The sequence below is a fragment of the Notechis scutatus genome, chromosome 4 (genome assembly GCF_049901735.1).
Source record: "Notechis scutatus isolate UNSWTSFEM ecotype Mainland chromosome 4, rNotScu1.2, whole genome shotgun sequence".
NCBI classification, from domain to species: domain Eukaryota; kingdom Metazoa; phylum Chordata; class Lepidosauria; order Squamata; family Elapidae; genus Notechis; species Notechis scutatus.
The window spans coordinates 29,518,441-29,540,877 of NC_142012.1; the positions used below are offsets into that span (position 1 = coordinate 29,518,441).

Here is a 22,437-nt window from a genome sequence, read left to right on the forward strand (position 1 = left end):
AGTAGACTGAACTCTGGTTAAATTAAACGTGGAACTTTTCTGTAGTACAATATATGTTCTTTTCATTTATTTTCAATGTCATCTTTCTTATATTTAGCATTACAATTAAGCTTTGAAATCTGTACTGCAGAATGGGCAGTTACTACCTTTTGTACTAACCAACCTGAAGCACACATTAAAACTTAAAAACTATACCCTGTCTGTGGAATTCCTGTATAACAATCTCCCAAAGCCAAATACTATACCGTGTGTATCTTGAGCTACACTTTCAGTATATTCTGCTTAAGACCTTTTTCCAGTTGAAATATTTGAGCCCAAGCTCTGAACTGCATTTAAAAGGTGCCATTTAACAAGGTAAGAGATCAATATTTCAGATAAGTCTTGACTTCTTTTTTTCATTGCCCAATAAGAAGACCATTGCCAATGTTCATTCCAATCTTCATATGCCATTCTCATTAATGACATTTCATTGAATACTTCAAGTTTTGAAGGGGAAAAACCCTGAGAATTATGAAAACCACAAAGAAAGGAATGAGTGAAGGGGATTTGTTTTTTGAAATGATTTCAACAGCCCATGGTCCAACAAACAGCTGATTTAACAAATGAGTTCTCAATCAATGAAGCACTGAAGCACGTAAGAAAGGCAAGTCAAAACCCATTATATTCAAAAGCATTGCTTAAATTCTGCTTCAGCACACTGACCCTGTTGCTCAATTCTCAAGATTTTACAAGTCTGTTCCTTTCTTTTTTTCTCAGAAACATTCCAAAGAGCTTTTGTTTTGGCGTTCACTCAGTTGCACCTCACAATTAACACTGCCAGACTCTTCTCTAATCAATTATTCATAGAGATTACTAGCATGTCTTTTGAGCACCTTAACTTCACATCAGAAGAGTGTGAGGGGTTGACACATGCATGTGTACATTACAGAATAAAAGGCAGACTCTAGGCAGGTTTTAACGCTAAATGAGAACAAGGCTAAAAGAAGTGAAATCAACATTTTCAGTCAAAGCTGAGCTTCAGGCAAGCTGCAGGCAGCGCACAGCATGAGAGAATTTGGCTCTAGAAAGTGCCCATGTGTTGACAGCTGAGGAGAGTTTGAAGGCTTAATGGGAAGAACTGTTCTATCAATGATACTCTTACATATTACTCTTTTTACTGGATTTACTCATCAATGGCATATATGCATGTACACCGTATTTTTCAAACAATTTAATAATGATGAGCACAGTTGCATCAAATGTAAGTGAAAGCAAAATATAAAGAACCCTTGGTAGCAATTATAATTTGCTAGTTACCTAATTATTACAATCTGTCTGGGTTAAATGTAATGTTATTCTAGAGAAGCATATCAGTTTATATTACAATTATACACCCTTCACATCTAATGATACAATTGATTAGTCTTGATATGTTTTATAATGAAGCAACTAGACACAAAATAATGGGAGATAGTAGAGTAGGTGCTGGCACTGAAGCAAGATGGCTAGTGACTCCATAAAAACATCCATTTAATTCATATATCTGTAAGAAAAAACTAGGTCAACCTTCTCTAGTCTGAGGCTTCCATATATGCTGAAATACAACTCATGTCTCCCAACTGCTCTGGGCTTACCAGTTGAGGAAGGGTGATATAACCAATACAGCCATATAATCTGGGGTGCTGAATGCCCAATAATAGGGATATGTAAATGTTGTCTTAACATTTGTCTTAACATTTGTTTTTGCTACAAGAATGTCCACATGGGTAGGTAGTCAGGATAGGTAGCATGTGTATTTTACATGTGTGTTCTGCTGTGTTTTATTCTGTAAAAAGATAATGCAAGGCAAGTATGCATATGATATGTGTATATTAGAATTATTAATCTTTTTAGGTTATCTAAATGCAAACAATTCAGGTGTAATGTTGGTGTGTAAGCTTGGAGATGTATGTATGTATGTATATGTATACGTATATATACACACACACACTGATGTATGGCAGAGGTCAATATTTATATAATCATTTATATAATCATTTATATTGCTGCCCATCATGGTTTGATAACTCTGGGTGACTAATAAGATTAAAAACCTAATGTAAACAATAAAAAATAATAATAGAATAATAGCACCATTTCAAATCATAAAAACACAATCATATTGGCGGATTCACCCAACCAGTGGACCTGAGGACATCTAGGCTGAGGAAACATCCAACTCTTCAATTTTTTTACAGAATGCCAGCAATGTTGGAACCAATGAATGTCAGAATTCATGAAGTTCCAAAGGGCAGGTACTGCAACATAGAAGACATCTATTAAACAGTGCCATTAGGGTCTTGCCACTGTTTAATAGAGAGAATCTGGAGTATACCCACGCTGTCAGAGACAAAAATACAAACTTCAGAAAACTAATGAAATTATCAGAACTCATAGCATCAAAAACATTAGTGCTGGAGAACTGAATTGTGCAAGCAATGAGAAGATAGAAAAAAGTTATTGGAGATCTAAGAATGAATAAGAGTCGTGCCAGTGTTGTTGGCATAAGTCATTTTAAATATTATTTTGAATTAAGCTGAAGTCTGTTCAAATGCATAGGGTTAGTATACATCAGAAAGTATGTTACTGTTTATGATTAAAATTGAGAAAATTACAGATAGTCCTCGACTTACAAACATTTATTTAGTGACAATTCAAAGTTATAATGGCATTTACGACTGTTGCAGCATCCCCGTGATGATGTGATCAAAAATCGGCCGCTTGGCAACTGACTCATATTTATGATGGTTGCAGTGTCCTAGGATTATGTGATCCTCTTTTGCAACCTTCTAACAAGCAAGGTTAATGAGAAAGTCAGATTCACTTAACAGCTGTGCTACTAACTTAACAACTGCTCTTGTTCACTTAACAACTGTAACAAGAAAATTTGCAAAATGGAGCAAAACTCACTTAACAACTGTCTCACTTAGCAACTGAAATGTTGGGCTCAATTGTGGTGGTAAATCAAGGAGTACCTCTAATGGAAGATTAGAAGAACGATGAGAATTTCTAAATATGGGACAGACCATTTGTCGTGAATCTTGGGGGAAATTAGTCATGGAACAAAAGGAAAGAGATGAGACAAACAAAAGCAACTGTTCTAGCATGAAATAGGACATGAAAAAACTATGTCACGTTTAAAGAGTTGCTTGACAGTAAGATGGGTGGCTAAATAAATAAATAAAAATTTAAAATCAAATAAGAATGTGCGTCTACTTTTATGGTGTCTGTCATATGTATTGAAGAAAGTTACTCAGTTCTTATTGTCTTCCCAGAGCCATTTCTGATGTCCAAAATGATGTGTTTGATAATAGATTGAATAGATTAGTGGGTTCATTATTTGTTGAAGACCTTATGCTTATTGCTTAATTAATCTCCAGTACTCTTTTGTTAATTATTACACCAATATTAAAATTGATTTTAGCAGTTCCACAGTGGTAAAGTAAATCAGGATTCAGGATTGATCACAATTAGCTTTTATTCAATTGCTCTCCACTCAGTTCATACCATATTATTTTACTTACATTGGTGATTTTATCCTCTATCTCCTAGTAACGAGTTGAATTTGTAGATGAAATCAAAAAACCTTCAATCCATTTCTTATCCTGAGAATCTGCAGTGTATTTATTTTTGAAGTGGGCTTTTTATTACCATTATATGTGACATAAAATCATTTTATTCAGTGTAGAACTTAAATAATTATCCAAGTAGTTTTCTTCTCTTTTAGCACATATAGTTAAAAGTTATTAGTAGTGTTGTTGATAGAATTGTCTGTCTATATTATTTGTTGGCTGGCATCCAATTTTCTTTTTATGGATTAGAAGGGAGATAACATATTTAAATACATGAATATTTTACAAAATTCCATAAATTTTCATGATTGAAAATTTTGTACAGTAGCAGTTTATAGTCATTTTAGAAAATATGTGAAACAGGATATATATATAGAATATTACCAGGAAGCATATTGGGAATCAGTGCACATCACAGAGCTAAGGTTTATCATGGGCATATCAAGGTATACTGTACTTTCAGTGCCACATGCTGAACCAATTACAGCGTCTGAATATTCTGAATATGCTTCCCCTCTGTAGAGCAGATTGCGATAGTCAGGAAGAGGCCAAAGCCTATGTGCTGTATGCAGGGGTGGGATGCTACCGATTCTGCCTGGCTCTATAGAACCGGTAGCTCTGAAGAGCAGCAGACATTGAACTGGTTCTGTGTTTGCTGCTTTTTGGCCCACGCACCCACCCGGGCTCTTACCTGTCCTTTATTTCCTGCTTTTTCAACCTCAGCTGCTTTCCACGGCACAGCTGAGGTTGAAAAAGCAGGGAAAAAAGAGGCTTTTCAAATGCTGTGCACCTGTACGCTGCACTTTTCAGCTCTGAAAAGGTGGCACAGCTTAAGGTTTTTTTACACGCCATGCAGCGTGATGCGTAGTCACCAAATCAGTAGTAACACCAGTTGAATCCTACCCCTGGCTGTATGTGGTGCCTCCTGGTTTTAGAAGGGGCACATCTGGCAAATAATTTCAGCAGCTGGTCTCGGGTACCGTGGAAATGGAATGAAAACCACTGAAAGATCAAAGACAGCAAGTATGAATGCATTACTCCATTTCATTCTCACAAATGTCATTCACAAATGCAATCAATGGGTCCACATCCAGGCCAGAAACCAAAAAAGGATCCAGGTGATATGCTTTCTCTAGAGCTTTCTGAGAGTGCAGAGCAACAACCTTCCTTAAAATCTCTTCTTTCATTTTTGATACCTCAGCAACATGCAATTATAATTACAGCTATTGGGAAAAGTTTCTGGCTGCCAAGTTATTAACTTGCTGTGAATTCATCTTCACAGCTTGCAAGTGGTTTTTAAATGCAGGAGTTATGATGTCTTTACCGCCAAGAAACATTTCCTTGTAACAGCTACTCAATTTTTTTAAAATTGCTAATAGCCATACATGTACAGTAATGGACATGCAGATAATACTATCAATGATATTATTTTCCCCCTTTTCTATATAAGGTACGAACAATTTCTATTGCACCAGGACCAGTGATAGCTAAACAGTGTTCACACTCTTCGAGAGAGCACTGATTGGCTCATTATTTTCTCTGTGTGACCTAGCACTTCCAGATTTAATGAAGTGATTTAGATTATAGATGAGTTTCAAAATGCTCAGGAAGGAATTAGGGAAGAATAAATAGTATAATAAATAGTATGGTTGTACCATAGGTCAGGGATTGACAAGCTGTTTCATTAATACCACAATATTTCACTAATATGCAAAAAACAGTCTGTTTCTTTCCTTGGGTGTTTCCATTTAGGATAGGAATCATATGAAAACCGTATTGTAAACCTAAAAGAAGCCCAATACAGCTTAAAACATCTGCCAACAGCAGCAACAACAATAAGATAGACTAAAAAATTGGGTGGGAAATTGGAAATTCTGCAGTGCAGATACACGGTTATCATGTTATTTTTCAAAATAGTTGCCTGTACCTCTTGACTATCCTACCATAACTCCTATAATTAAGAGTCGAAGGTATTGGAAGTTATTCCATTCAAAATTCATTTACTAAATTCATTCATTTACTGAATATTATTTTATTCCCCAACCCAAAACATTAAAAATTCTTTTATTGGTCATGGTTTAACCTGTATGGATTTTTATAAATTAATAGATTTTAATCACTGACAATGCAACTGGTAATGTATAGCTATTTGTGCATTTCTCAAAGATATCTTGAAATCAGTCACAACTTATAAGTAATACTACACCTTAACAAATAGGAAACAATATGTGAATCCTAATGTTTCATTCTTGCATGATCAGAAAAACGTTTTAGGGTCAAGCTCTCTTTAACATTAAATAGGTAGCGTGTAGCTGAGTGTTCTGCTTTATAACCTTCAAGAAAATATATACTATACTGATCTATGCCACTGTATGTTAGAAAGAGATTTAAACTTTTCCTGAAATTCCTGCTGGAATCCTTGTTGTGGTATAGAAGAAAGGGAAAGGAATGGAATGGAATGGACTTTCATTTTGACAGACAAATGAATCTCAAAAATGTATAGAGTGAAATTGTAAACATCTTTCTGTGTTCAGGTGGTTCCAATTCAGCCAACAACTTAAAAATATTTAAAGTAAAAATAAAGAGAGGTCCTTACTTGCATATTGCTTAATTTAATATAGTGTGAAAAGAATCCTTAGATTCCAAATATAAGTTTTACACAGAGACCATTTTGAATGCTGTCACAGCAATGAATTTTAGATCCTAGATAATGATTAGAAGTGATATAGCATCTGTTTTCTCAGAGAAATATTATAAAATATACCAGCACCAATTTTGCAGCAATAAATTAAAAGGAAATATATTAATTTGCAGATAGCTACTTAGAATTGTTTATGGACAATCTTCAATTTCTCATAAATATTAAATTTCTTATATTGGGGGATGGTAAATGAATATGAGATTGTAAGAATAATTTGCCCTGAAAAGAAAGAAAATGTGAAATAAATTTTAGACCCCCAATTTCTAAGTAAAAATAAGTCCATTTTATTCTCCTATCTGGTATCTTCTACCATTCTATTTAGTACCATTTTGTTATGCTACAACTCCCATTATGGATATACTTCATGCTGTCTGAGAATGATGTCAGTTGTAATCAAACATATATGTAAGTAACATACTAGAAAGAGCTTCATGGACCAAGGTAAATTGTATGCAGAGTTACATATGTAGAAACCTACTTGTGCTGCAAGCTTTTCTTTCTATTGTAGTCTCCTTCTTCCATACAGAGCCTTTCCTGGGAGTTGAGACTGCATGAATGATTATTTTGTTTTATTGGGCACCGTTCCCATTAATGTTAAACAATAAATCAGTTTTTCTTCCCAGTTTTCTGTTCCTACATTTGCCGGTGAATTAGGCTTTCTAACCTATGTTCCTTTGGTGACTTCTCAGGTTGGAATCCCTGAATTTTGATTCCTATTAACCACTAAAAGTCGTAATATTTCTTTTTTTAAGAATTTCTGATATGAATACATATACAGTATTTAATTGTCTTCATTCTACTGAACTGATCATGGAAACATCTACAAAATATCTTGAAAGCATGTTTTATCTATGATGCTGTTCACACATTTACTCAATGCCATCAGTGAAAAATCACAGCAAATATAATTGCCCAAAGTACTGAATTACATTCAATTTTTCAAAGGTATTTATGAATGCTGAAATCACAGGTTTTTTTTTTTGAAAATTTCTCAGATAGTTATATATTAATTCTCACTGGAAAATAGTACAGTTCCAAATTAATTCTGTAGTACTATGCAAATGTAGTATGAAACATCTCTTGAAGTTTATTTAAAGAAAAAAAAGCAACTAAAGTTTTCGTTTATACCAGATTTCAATGAATTTGGAGTGAGTGCTGTGGAAATGTAGTTTCACAAATCTATTTTTCTCAAGAGATACAGGATATAAATTTGTAAGGTACCAGCTGGTGCATTCTGTATATAAAACATGAGATTATATCTCTTGTAACGTTACAGTTGTGATAGCTGTGGAAATATATTTAGAATAATGAGTAGGAAATTGGGAAAAAGATGAAATTATTGAAGTGTTGGATATTGGCAGAGTCTTGATGACGTCTTAATATTTTTGTAGTTTAATTCTTTACCATTTGTTAAGCATTTTTTAAAATAAACACTTCATTTAAAAGACTATTTAAAAGTAGCATTTTTGGATATTTATTTATATAAGTGGACTTTAGCACCGCCTGATTTCAGACTGAGTTTCATCTTCCCATTCTCATGATTTAATGTCTCTCTATAAATTATATATAATATATGGAAATATTTCCTTTCCTTCCTCAGAAAGGTCTGATTATGTTTACATCTGATTCCCTTTAACCAAATATTTTTATTTTAAAGTATCATAATGCAAAAGAAGATAATTATGTATTTTTTGCAGAGTCACAATATTTTAAAAAGTTCACCTTTGATTGTTCTTATGTCTTCCTTAACAAAACAACTATTAAAATCTTCAGAACCTGATATCCTTTTAAAAATAATCCATTGTTGCTATTTTTTTAATGTCCTGATTATTTAAAAAAAAAAAACTAAAAAAGACACAATCAAATGGCAAAGCTGTGGTTTTTTGTTCTTTTTTTCAAAAATCTCTGACAAACCCATGACACTTGGTACTGCTACAGCTGCACAGAGCTATTCATAATTGATGATGTGGGGCCAGACAGGCAGGCAAAGAGCCCAAGCAATACAAATATAGATTACCATAGTGTGAGGTTTGTTTTCTCTCTTTTCAAATCAGAGTCATTTAATTCCAAAAAGGGGGTTTCAAATCACCCTGTATTGTTGCCCTGCATTATTTGTAGCTGGAGTGTTTGAGCAGTTCCTAGCTGATATCAATAGGGAAACAGTGTTTAACTTTGCTTTAAAAAAATGAATAAATCAGTTTTACTCTTTGTAGTGAAATGTAAAGAAAACTGATTACTCACATGTTAATGATAAATAGTGTTGGTTTCTTAGTAAATCACACATAAGACTCAGATGTAATGCTTGCTTTTAGAAGCCAATAGGCTTTTAACTGTGTTATATTTTTCTCTGTGCTAGAAAAGGTAACATTTATCACCAGAAGTCAAAATAGCTCAATTTTGTATATGCTTTTAGCAGCAGATAAGCTCAATGTAACAATACTCTAAAGCTCTTTTTTTCCAGTTGAACTTCATGAGTTTCTTATGCTGTTTCTCATATGGATACCTTCACTGATTGGGTGATATTGCAGCCATAGAGTGCTATAGTTGAAAGAGCCATTAAATTCAACACTAGTAGCAGAAACCCAGATTAAAGCATCCCAGATTATAGTCCAATCTATGAATACACTCAGCAAAGGAGAGGCTACCATCAACTGATGAAATTACTTTGATCGCTAAGAATTTGTTATGTTCAAGTGGAATTTTCCCTTCTGTAACTTAAATCCTTTACTTTTGAGTCTTGCCCACTGGAATAATAGAGATTAAGTCTGGAACTTCTTTTGTGTAACTTCCTTTCAGACGTTTCAAGAGAGCTACCTTTTTTCTTGGTCTTCTCTTTTCATGACTAAATATTCACATTCATTTATTAGACGATGTGATTTTGGTTTCTTTTTAGTATATTTGTGTCCAGGCTCTGGAGGATGTCAGAATACATATTCTTTGTTAATGTTGCTTCTTTAACAAACTAACAAAAAAGTGGGTTGCAGCAGAAATACTGATGAATTAATCAACTAATCTTCTGGTTTATCCTTTACTGGGGGAATAGAAAAAATGATTGAAACAGAACTTAATTTTAGATAGGGTATAAATGCATTTAACTTTTTGAATATACATTTTTGTGACTATGAGTATATGTTAACTGCAGTTCATTTATGAATGGGAACAGTACAGCTAAACAAAGTCTTTTTATTTTAACATAACAGTTAAGGAAGTACTTTACTGATCAGTAGACTATTTGAATTATTCCAGGACTGAAGATCATTGATTAATGGAATTGCTGACATATCCAGTATTTGCTTAGCTCAGCTCATGCAAGACACACAAGTAGAAAATAATGGAAATAAAAGTACCTTCCATATTCCTAAAAACAGAGTGATAAATTCATCAACTAAGAGCCACGTTGACAAATGACAATAAGCTGCAGTTTGTAAAGAGAAGGAACCAGACCATGCAAACCATAGTAGTACTAATGGGGGAAAGATATTAAAAGCTGGAACAACCTAAGAGACTTTTGTGGCATGTCTTTTGAAGGAGTAAAATTGATGCACGGAAACATCTGGCACGAATTTTGCATGAGCAAAATGTTAACCACACCCTCGTCCTGTAATAGATGAAAAGATATCAAAGAAAAATAGGGGGGGGGGAGAAATGATGGATGTTAATGCACCCCCATCCCCAATAATGAAAGAGAAAGAAAATTTTCTGCTTCAAATGCTCATTGGGAAAGGGAGGGAGACATGCATCTTGACAGCTGTCCTTTATTGAAAATATGATAAATGCAGTACCAATATCATACTGAGTTTGGTGTGTTAGGCTGAAATGGGGGAGATAGGAGAATTCAAACCCCAATGAAAGACTGGTGCTCATTACCTAATTTTGGCTGGTTTCTGTCGGTTAACATTGCTGCTGTTCAGGGTAGGTAATCATGCCTGTTTTTGCCATCAGTTCCTAGAAAGAAGAGGGTATAAACACACTAAAGTGTTTTCAAGCACACTGTGACTGAAATGAATGGGGTTACTGCCCCTATTGTTATTTGGCATATTTTCCTCTGCGCATCTTGATAGCTAGAAGAGCTGCACAGACTGATTTGTGATGTTCTGTCAATATCCTTTTTGTGGTTGTATATTTGATATCATTCTGCCTCTTCTGAATCCTAGCATAGACCCACAACTAGCATAACTTTAGCTGTATAACTGCCTTGTATTAATGATAATCAATTCTACTTAGGCTAGATTGTTCTAATTGTAAATAAATATTAATGGTGGCAAAATAAAAATCTGGCTTGGCAGTGATAGATACCTTGAAATATGAAAAATTTGCGTATATTTAGTTTCTAAAAATATACTATTGGAACCTTAGAGTAACCTTCATTTAATTAGACAGATATTTTTTTAAAAAAATCTTACCTATAAATTAGAAAAGACAAATGATTGTCGATGATAACTGTTTGCTTTGAAAGGCTGTATGCTCTGGTTTGGAAATAATGATTAGTAGTCATTCTAGAAATGGTGTATATTTCACTTTCTACAAAAGAAATGTCTGCCAACATTAGTTATCTTTTTATAGTACATTATTTTCATTTATTGTATTGCCTTTGTCACCATTTGTAATGGGTTAACATCCCAATGTAAATTTTCAAATATAAAATCAACATTATACAATTTCTTCTTAGCTTGAGATGTATTTTCTTGAAAGTAATATAGCACCATCTAGTGTAGAAGATAATTTTATTTTTATGTTTTTGTAACCTCAAAAGTTAATTAGTGATACTTAATCTGACTATTACAAGAAAAATAGCTGTATTAGCACAAACACCAACCAAATCCTAACTGTTTATGCCAGGTATCTGTTAGCAAAACTGATATATCAGTTTATTTTTTTTCTTTTATAAAAGTCATTATTTTCTAGAAGTTGAGAAAGCTAATATAAAAGCCACAATCTAAGTTAACATAATTTTACTTTCAGTAATGTAGTATGGTATACTAGTAGCTGCTTTCTTAGAAAGCCTATTGTATATCCTTAGTATAAATCTAGATGCACCAAGTTATTCTAAGGAATTTCATATTAACTTCCTCTCATAAAAAAAGTTTTATCACCCGTAATGTAATAAATTTCTGTATTGCTGCTGTGAATGTATGCAAACAACCATTATCTCACATGATTGACATCCCATGGTAAATCTACTTACCTTACTTCAAATTATTTTAAATATTCTGAAGCAAGAGAAGTACTAATATTGAAGGAACAAAATTTCTCCAAATTGGGTACAGGAGAGAGTATGACAGAATAACAGAGTTGGAAGGGACCCTGGAGCTCTTCTAGTCTAACCTCCTGCTCAGGCAGGAAACCCTATACCATTTCAGACAAAGTGCTGAACTTATATTTTAAAGACTTATATAATTATTTCTATTTATTTGCATTAAAAGGATTGTTTTAAACACAAGCAAAAAGAAAAAAAAATAAACCAGAAAATGCATACTATATAGGGACTGATTTAATCTTACATGTCCATCTTATCAGGTAAACTTGCTTGGAGAATAATTAGTGACATACCTTTAAAAAAAAATGTTGCTTGAGTGGTTAATCCAAAGGTTTTACCTATCAGTAAAAAGACAAAACATTTTTAATGTCAATAGAGAACCTAATCCTGATAGAGAATAAATGCCATGTGTCTGGAAGAACTATCCACATTCTTAATTCTAGTTTCATAACCTGGTATCACTTTGTGTTTATACATTCAAAACCTAACATACTAACCGAATATAAAAATATTAAAATTAGATGTCCAGCCTTTGGTAGCACACAATTAGGTTGGCCAAGACTGAAAGAACAAGCCTGGACCTAAATGCGATAGAAATTTGGGAAGGTAAAAATGAATAAATCTGTGTAAAAAAATCCAAATAGCTCCTTGGAACATCATGTTAATCTAGATGCTTCAGCAGGTGGCAGCATGTAGTCAGTCTTGGCTAAGTTTACAAGCTAAGCATAATTAATCTGCTTGGATGGGGTTTGTGGATTATTGGTTATTATATTGGTTATTAACTGGCCCCAAAGATTTAAAAAATATCCTAGACAAAGGCAATGGTGAACTACTTCCATAATACTGGCTAGAAAGTATATGGAGCCGACAGCATCTATATTTTTGACATGGAGGGAGATAATTTATATGTGTGTGTGTGTAGGATTGCTGTTATTTTGGTCTGTTGTTAATTGTGAAGCAGAATAAGTTGGCAGTATCCCAAATATCTATCAGAACTTCTGGAATTATTCCATCACACTGGAATTATTCCATATCTTTTGAATTCTTTTTCAGTTTATACGGAAACTTTTTTTAACCATAGAGCAGAGGGGTATGATCTGTTTTATTTATCAAGGATCTACCACTTAACTGTTTCTAAAAAAAATCTGATCTCCATTAATTAGAATTTTGTGATATTGGAGTCAACTGAAAACCAAAAAGCTAGGTAATATTTTGGGGATTGCTCATAAAAATTATACAAAGGAAATAAATAGAATGATTATTGATGCTGCTGAATTATAAAATGGCTGTGTTTATGACAAAAGAACAAATAAAAACAGATACAAAAGATACTTCTATAGTACTTGAAAGATAGAATACAAAAGCATTTAAATTAGTATTGTAATAGTGTATCAAGCTTCATACCTATATTTTGATGATTGTTCAGGTAAGATGAAAATACAGTTTTTACAAATGCATAACTCACTAGAAACGATGCCAGAATAAACGAATGTTTTATTATGGTCCTTGATCAGCATAAATAAAGAAATAGAAATAGAAATTCTTGAATATAAATAGGTTAATAAAATCAGTAAAATGCATGTAAACTTAAAACATAAACATATCAATGGATAAACAGGTACAAGTAAAATAGGTGGGACCATATAAGATCTAAGAACTTAAAGATTGCAGCATAGACAAATCATACAGATGTTGGAGCAATCATTAGCAATATTCAGCAAAATATAGTTAGATTGTTCTGATAGTAACAGCTGGAGGTAAATAGAGTTAAAATGATCAGGGAGCTTGATTAAAAATGAAGGTAACTCCTGCTGAGCGTCAGCATAAAATGAGTAGTACAATACAACATGACCCAGTGTTTCGTTACTCTTCCACCAGGGAAGCAATGTCCACTCAGATTGGATGTTGCAATAATCTCCCCCCTCAGAGCAGCAGTGGACATGGTGATGGGGTTACACCTGATCAAACATCTTATTTAGATACTGTTAAATAGCTAAGATGCCTATAGCTGGGTGGAAAGCAACACTTAGCTAAATGCAATTGGAGCACTTGTATTAACTCCAAGCATAGGAGAATGTCTTTGAAAATTAATTCCTAACTGCAGTGAGAAAAGTTAAATAACACTGCCAGAGTTGGCAACGTTCAGTAAAAATTTACATAGTTAAAATTTCAATGTTTCTCATATCTAGGGTTGCAGTAATAGCTTAAGAAGAATATTATCAAGTGTGTTGAATATGCCCTCTACTGGCAGATAAAGTTTTTCACTTCTTAGTCTTTTTTTATGAAAAAACAAAGCCTTTGATTTGAACTTGATTCCAGAAAAATTACATGAACCCATTCACGGTTTTCTGTGCTTTTCCCTACTGTTTTTTTAAACATCCCATTCTATTATCCACAAACCTCTCAAATGGCTCCCCATTCAAATATTGTGCATTTATGAAAGAATGCCTGTGTTGAAGTGGTCCCTTACACATATTCATTTGGTTGTAAAATAATGAAGTCATTCTTTTTGTGTTACCAGGACTACAATTGAATATTGCCAAATCTGACTCTCGCATGTCCTTCAGTTGTATAAAACCTTTTAATATTGTACATCTCTGCATAGAATTAATGCATACACAAAGCCCACCCTCTATTATGTTGTTGATAACATAGGTTTGCAGTGAGGGTAATAATTAAATATACAATTAGATAAAAGCAAGTCCTGCTGAACATACAACAGGACTTGAATTTAATAAATATGTGTAAGAGATTGGTCTGGGTCAACTGGCAAAACCAAAATACTGAGAAATAATATAACAGCTTAAGATAACAGCTTGAATCAGCAACTCAGTATCAGTAGCATAACCACTTCCATTCTGGAAGTTGTCTATCTCTAACAACTTAATTTTCAGAAAATTTTGTAGAAATTAAATCATGTTTTTAAGTTAAGCATGATTATTTTGAATCATAGTGCATCACTGGAAGTATGAAACACATCAGCAAAATAATATTTACAGATCTTATTTAAAAAGACACCATGTAGCCGTATCACTTTGCCATCATGTTGAAAGTATTAACAGTACACAGTTGGGACCATACTGGAAGAATAATGCTGCTGTATTCAGAAGCCTTGCAGGCTTGCTTACCTTAGCACTCCCTGGCACAAATATTCTGCATAAATTCAGCTTAGTTATTGTAACTGGAACTACAAGAAGAAAGAGATGTCTTTAAGATAGGGAAACTAAAGAGAATCTTGCACTAGGTGGTGGTGGTGTGGTGATGCCTTCTAGTAGATTTCTTGGGGGATTGGTGGAACACAATGAAAGATACTCTCCATTTCTTCCCATCAACCTGCTGGGAAGGAAAGACGTGTATGTGCAGAGCGTAAGTATAGAGTGTTACATCTTGACTTGGGAATATGAAGAACAAGTATACTGATTTTACAGCTTCCAATTACTTAACAGTTTGTAGCAGTGTTTCCCACATCAGGGATACAGCATAAATAAGCAATGAAGAAGACAATAACCTCCAAAGTCAGGTTAAATTTTCAGTTTGCACCAGTAAAAAGGATAGATAGCACAGCTTTTAGCCCCTCTGGGCAAACAGAGCCTCTGAGCCAGAATCACAATAAAATAATCAATGAATGAGATAGGACTATATTGGGTGGAAGATTATCTTGCTTATATTAAAGTGAATGCCAGAGGAAGAGGGATGTACCTAGAGTAATTAATTAATTAACCCATTGTCCTAAGTCACCTGATTCCCATTATAATTTATACATGTAGTCTTGTGTTTTTCTTTTTTTCTCCTTTTGCAGAGCAGAGATATCGTGTAGGAAGGGATTGTAACAGAGTACACTGTTTGCTGTTCTCCACTTTGAAAGCAATTTGATTGTGGTGGTAGCCCAGTACTCTCTTGAAATCTCTTCCTCTACAGCAGGGATGTGAAACTCGCGGCCCGCGGGCCGGATGCATCATGTCCTGGCTCTGCCCCCACCCGGTTTAGCAAAGGGGGAAAAAGTCCCAATATGTCATGTGATGACACTGTGACAATACAAGTTGGACATCCCTGCTCTACAGTCTCTCCAGTCGGTGATGGGGAAAGAGGGAAAAAGACAACTATTTTTTGTAGGTAGTCACATTGCTTTAAATTGAAGACAAGATTTCAAGAGAGTAAGTTGATTGTGTAGCATTATTACGGTTCCCTTTACAATCATTTGAACTTGCAATTGAACAAGTAGTACTTACAATGGATCCTCAGAGTTTGGATTATTGCAGTGTCCCATAGTCACATGTTTGCCATTTGCAAACTTTCTGGCTTCCAACAAGGAAAGTCAATGGGGAAGCTATTGATGTCCTTGCTTAATAATGGAACTGGAAATGTCAGGATTACCGTTGCTAACCATCATGGTCATGTGACATCATGTTTTATGAACATATCCTTAGCAATGATAATTCCAGTCCCAACTGCCATCATTAAACTGAGGAATCTCTGTAATCTGAAATATTTGTAATAATATCCATTACTTGATTTTTTTAAAAAAAATATAAACTTGCTTGTTTGATTAAAATTCATTTTTCAAAAAACCAGGTTTTGAGAATGTCTACTTTAATTCTTTTTCTTAAACAACAAATATTAGTAATAAATTACCAAATTTGTATGCCACCCAGCTGTCAATGCCTCTAGGCAGCACATAACAATTAAACAAAAGTTGCAATAAAACAAAAAAATTTTTTGAAAAATGTGAAGCACAGTGAGGTCAGGGATTTCCCTCTCCCTCAATGAAAGCCTGGGTGAAGAGCCTAGTTATCAGGGCTGTTCTAAACAATAGCAGAATGGGGGCAATCTGGATCTTGTGGGGAACCATTCCAGAAGGCAGGAAACTGGTACAGAGAGGAAGTGCTACAGGTTTCTGAGAGATGACATTGTTTAATTGAAAGAATCTGGAGCATGCCAATCCTACAAGATCAAATTGGCCAGGCAGATTTTATGGGAGACAGGCAGTCCCTCAAGTAACCAAGTTTTATGTCCTATAAATCTTGAATCATACCCAGAAGGAAACTGGCAGATACTGCAACTTATGAAGCAGAAGTGTATGTGTGTGCACTTGTATGTATGCATGTATTTAAATTTATATAGATGCTCATCTCATCACAAATGTCGCTGGGTGTCATACAGATACAGTATCAGACCCATGGTGGTACAGTGGTTAGAATGCAGTACTGCAGGCTACTTCTGCTGATTGCTGGCTGCCTGCAATTTGGTAGTTCGAATCTCACTAGGCTCAAACTTTCCATCCTTCCGAAGTCAGTAAAATGAGGACCCAGATTGTTGGGGGCAATATGCTGACTCTGTAAACCGCTTAGAGAGGGCTGTAAAGCACTGTGAAGTGGTATATACAGAGGTGGTATTCAGCAGGTTCTGACCAGTTCTGGAGAACCGTTAGCGGAAATTTTGAGTAGTTCGGAGAACTGGCAAATACCACCTCTGGCTGGAGATTTTACAGTATCCTTCCCCTGCCACGCCCACCAAGCCACGCCCACAGAACCAGTCGTAAAAAAATTTGAATCCTACCACTGGGTATATAAGCCTAAGATGCTATTGCTATCAGACATATAAGACCTGCCTTCCCCAATATGGTGCCTTCCAGGTAAGTACCATTTCCAGAATTTGATGATTATAGACCTAATATATCTAGAGACACAAATTTGGCAGTGATAATGTACACAAAATCCCAAAATCCCCTTCAAATCCCCCAGAACTCCTCAGATTAAGAATAATAAAATTCAGTGACGAATACATAATTATTGGCATCACAATTTCCCGCTGATTTTTTGGGGGAAACAAAAGCATGTTGTTCTGACCCAAGCCTTGTTCAAATCAAACAAACACAAAGTATGTATAAAAACAAATCTTTTAATTCAGCGCTGTGAATTCTGTTCATTCATAGCCAAGAGTCATTCAAAACCAATTGTGCCAGATAAGAGCAATCCCTTTCAAGGTTGCGAAAGGCTGCCAAGAACAAAAGACTAATTGATAAATAGATAAATATAGATGAATAGATAAATATCCCAAGCCAAAAGTTTCCAAAAACAAACCGGAGGACGAGAACTCTGAGCATAAAGAACTTATTTGCTTCCTGCAAAGAAGCCAACCCCAAAGGCTGGCTTTTATCCCTTATGGGAGGGGCCATCGCCTTCCAGCCTTACTCCCAAGTCGCTCATGCTGCTTCAGCTGCTCTTTCCTTCGAGCAGCCCTGTGCGCATGCACACTGAGCACAGGCTCCCCGGGTCCCTCTGCTGTCAGACTCCACAACCTCTGAAGGCAGCACCCCACTCTCCGATAGTCCTGGCCCCATCCCTGCATCACATGCAGGCCCCTTGTCCGAGTCCTCGCTGTCAGAAACCTCAGCCATCCGCACCTGCTGCTGACGAACCACAACACATGTGAAAGACTTTAAATAGGCTTAGCACACCATCACAATATATAGTAAATATTAAATGTGAAACGTTATTGCTAACCATCTTATTCTTTACCACCAGAAGTGAAAGACTACATCCAATAAATGATCACATTATTATTAATTTATTTATTAAATTTTTATGCCACCCATTTCAATGATAACAGTGATTCTGGTGTGCTACGTGTCACTGTATGTGAAATGTTTACAATTCACTGTAAATAGTGAAAACAGTATTAATATTAATCCCTTATCTCCATGTATAACAGTAGATTTTTTAATTCTTAATTTTTGGAAGTAACTTGTAATGTTTTTATTATGTTTACATATGTATGTATATGTATGTGTGTATTAGAAAAAAACTGACACATTTCAAGTGTGCATTGGTTAACCACTTACTTACATGCTTTAGGCACTATCTTGGAAGTAGTAATACAAAATAAGGTAGGATAAGAGCTGCAGTGGCACAGTAGTTAGAATGCAGTATTGCAGGCTATTTCTGCTGATCACTGGCTGCCAGCAGTTTGCAGTTCGGATCTGACCAGCTCAAGGTTGACTCAGCCTTTCATTCTTCCGAGGTAGGTAAAATGAGGACCCAGATTGTTGGGAGCAATATGCTGACTCTGTAAACCACTTAGAGAGGGCTATAAAAGCACTGTGAAGCAGTATATAAGTCTAAGTGCTATTGCTAGTGCTAGAATGATCCATTGTTAAATAACCGAAAAAAAAAACCCCCCCCCAAACACCCCCCCCCCACCCCCCCCCCAAAAATATATTTTCTCCCCCCCCCCCCCCCCCCCCCCCCCCCCGCCTGGGGGCGCGCCCGCGGCCGGCCCCCCCCCCCCCCCCCCCCCCCCCCCGCCCCCCCGCCCCCCGCCCCCCCCCCCCCCCCCCCCCCCCGCCCCCCCCCCCCCCCCCCCCCCCCCCCCCCCGCCCCCCCCGCCCCCCCCCCCCCCCCCCCCCCCCCCCCCCCCCCCCCCCCCCCCTAACTCTTGTGGATTTATGTATGTTTTCAACTACTGACTAGTTTGGCAAATTAGTAGTGTATTATATTTTCAAAACTAACCATCTTTCTTTCCTGTATCTAAGTTAACATTTGAAACTGAGATAAGTTGGTTTGATCTTCTAGAGAAGATGTAGTAAAAAGTTATCCCTTGATACAAGTTTTCCTTTTAGAAATGCCTAACTGGGTTTCTAAAATATGACATGTTAAATGATCCTCGTTGTAAAGAAAAGTGCATTTGCAGGTTCCGATGTGACTGCCGCTATGCAGAGCCATTCTTTGCATGAGTATTTTGGGTCAGGCTGTGAATTTTTTTCCCTTTTCCTCTTTCCCACTAAAATCATTGAAATATATTCTGTCAGTCTTTCACATCAAAGGTGTAAATGGATTTCTTGAAAGGGTTTTTTTTTTTTTTTTTGAATGGTAAAAGGCAATCACTTCACAACTTCCACTCCATTATGGGCTGCATCACAGAGCTTAACATACCACCCCAACTTGGAGAATGCTCTGCTATTCAATGACCTTGCCTCTGCAAGGGCAGATGTTCAATTTGTGCAAAAAAAAATGCTCTGCCACAGCATTTCTGTGTGTTGCATGTTTGACAGCACTTGCCCCAAAGCAGCCAAGTTGAAGTTTATAAACCGGATTTAATTTTTTTTTCTTGTGCAATGGGATAGAAATAAAATGATCCCTTTATATTTCCTTGTTTATTTAAAACATTACTAGTGTATGGTTATATTGCAGAAGCTTCACAGATATCTCTATATTTACTGGGAAATGTATTTCAGTTTACTCATCTGGAAATATAGAGGACGAGTATAATTGGAGAATTTCTAAATCACCCTTATTCCAGAAATCGTGAGTGCTTCATCATGGGAGGTTTTTAAGAAGCAACTGGACAGTCACTTGTTTGAGATGGTATAGGTTCTCCTGCTTGAGCAGAATGCTGGACTAGAAGACCTCCAAGGTCCCTTCCAGCTCTATTCTATTCTATTCTATTCTATTCTATTCTATTCTATTCTATTCTAATTTTCGACTGGTATCATCTGACCCCCAACAAAATATGCACATTCATTTAGCCTCTTCTACCTCTCTCTGTCTTTTCATGTGGTCGTGATATTACACCATAAAAATGGGTTCCAAAGAAAAAGTAAAATAGTTTTTACTCAAACAGTGCATATTTTAGAATATATTTATTTACACTTTCAACAAAATCTGTGCAACAAATTATTTTTCCAAAATTTTCATATTTTATCCCGTGCACTTTTTAAATTACAGTTTTAACTTACAGTTAAATTTCATTTCTCTTTAAAAAAAATAAATGTGAAAAAGTGGACACTGTTGTGTAGACCACAAGAACTTGAAGTTGGGCAATTGAAAAGGAAGCCCTATTCATTAGTGGAAGTGTGTTCGCTCAAGTTTGGGTTCCACTCTACTCTTCTGAGAAAAACTGTGCCTTCAAAGGAATCAGTCTTGTTTCTAGTTCATTATAAGATGTTACGATTAGGGAAACTAAAAATAAGAATCAATATGATCTAGAGATTGGAAATGCAGATTGAAATGGAAAGGCATTAAATTCATTATCACTTGATATAATCATACTTTAGAAATTGTAGGGATAAAAGAGGAGGAAGGAAAACTTTTTTCCCATTGCTTCGAGATCCTTGGAGAAAGCAAAAGACAAAAAAAGTAGTATTCAAACAAATAAGGATGCTTACATACAGGAGTTGTGTTGAAAAGCAAGAACATGGGAGTTTAATTATTTCAGACTTATATAGCTGTAATTAATCATTTTAAAAGTATATAAAATTCAATATGGTAAGTACCTAGTGCTGGTCAGATGCTCGCCATTCATTAGCCAGAGCATTAGAAAGTGCATTTCTTCTTGAGAAATTGGGGAAAATATTGTATTTTAAACTATTAATAAATAAGAATTTAAATTCAAAGTAACTGCAGTCTTCCTTCTTGAGGAATTAAACTTTTTATAGATCCTCAACTTAAGACATTTTAGCTTCATTTACAATCAAGAGTCTTGGGGTTGTGTAAAAAAATAGAAGTTTTGTTTGTTTTAAGCGTATAGTTCATCCTGCCTCAAAACCCCGTTGTGTCTTGTCTATTTTTTATAAAATTTTATTTCACATTTCTAACAAGAACCCTCTGAATGGAAAAGTATAAAAGTTCTCTTTATGAAAGGATGGACTGAAAATAGCAAACCAAGGTAAATCAGGAAAGAGTTGTCGGAGGTGGAATTCAAACTTAAATCAAAAGCTATGGATCACTTTAGAATAAAATAAAACTTTATTTTTTAAATTATAGTATAAATTATTGCACATTAGCATATTTATATTTAGAAAACTATATTTAATAACTGTTTAGGGAAAGTAGCCTTGAAGGGAAGAGCTGCTTATAGTACTGAATTAATATTCATTGAGTAACAAACTGCTTTTGTTAATTCATTATTAAGTACTGAGTGGGCAAAGAGAGAATTGACATTTGCTGATGTAAAGATGATGTTTGGCATGTTATCTCCCAGTCCTAAAATCTTGAGGCTTAAAATCTTGTCTTATGCCCAGTGATCAGCCTTAAACCTCTTTGCTGTCACTGAAGAAAACAAATCTTTTTCCTTCCTTTGCCTCGGGGATGCGGAGAGCTGAAGTGGTCCTGTGTGACTAAATTAGATGAAAGACTTGCCTTCCCACCATGGAGACACAGAGTCTAATCAAGTGAAATGAATTCTGAGATACCAGCTCACTTCCTAGGGGATATCAGTTTACATTACAAAATCACACGACACCTAATTCATCACAGTTGATGCAGACTTTACTCAGGAGAGAGCCATAGTTCAGACAATAAGATAGTAAGCCACCTGTCCCTTTTATGGTAGCGCCTGTTTATTAAGTATGGAAGGTTCTACAACTTGCATATTTATGGAGTGCATCTAAGAAGCAAAGAGAAGTCTATGTTAGAAGTTGAAAAATTAATCTTGAAGACATAACTAACTTGCAGTTACTATAGATCATTCACAATTCCTTAATCTGTGTAGGAGTCTGAAATGTCCTTGCTCACAAAGATGTTAAATATAATAATGATGTTAAATATAATATACTATATAAACTTATATAACATCTATATAAAATGTTAAATATAATATACTATATAAACTTGGTAAAAACTGGTATAATAACTTGTCCAAAATTGATCTCTTCAAAAATACTGGAAGTATGGTATCTAACATTACAGGTCATAACTGGTTAAAAATTCTTGGGGTTGTAGTCTCAACATTCCTGCAGGGTTTAACATTGGGGGACCTCTGCTGTATCTCAAATGATCCTGTTCTGTCATAGAATGATCTTATAAAAGTAAATGTCTAGATGTGGTGGGATTTTAAAAAAATACTACCAGTTCTGTGGGTGTGGCTTGGTGGGTGTGGCAGAGGAAGGAGAC

General features: G+C 35.4%; 1 protein-coding gene across 2 annotated transcripts in view; it reads left to right on the plus strand.

The window, feature by feature from the left end:
• Positions 1 to 22,437, plus strand: part of SLC10A7 (solute carrier family 10 member 7) — a 145,203-nt gene that overhangs the window by 77,303 nt on the left and 45,463 nt on the right. The window lies entirely within an intron of this gene.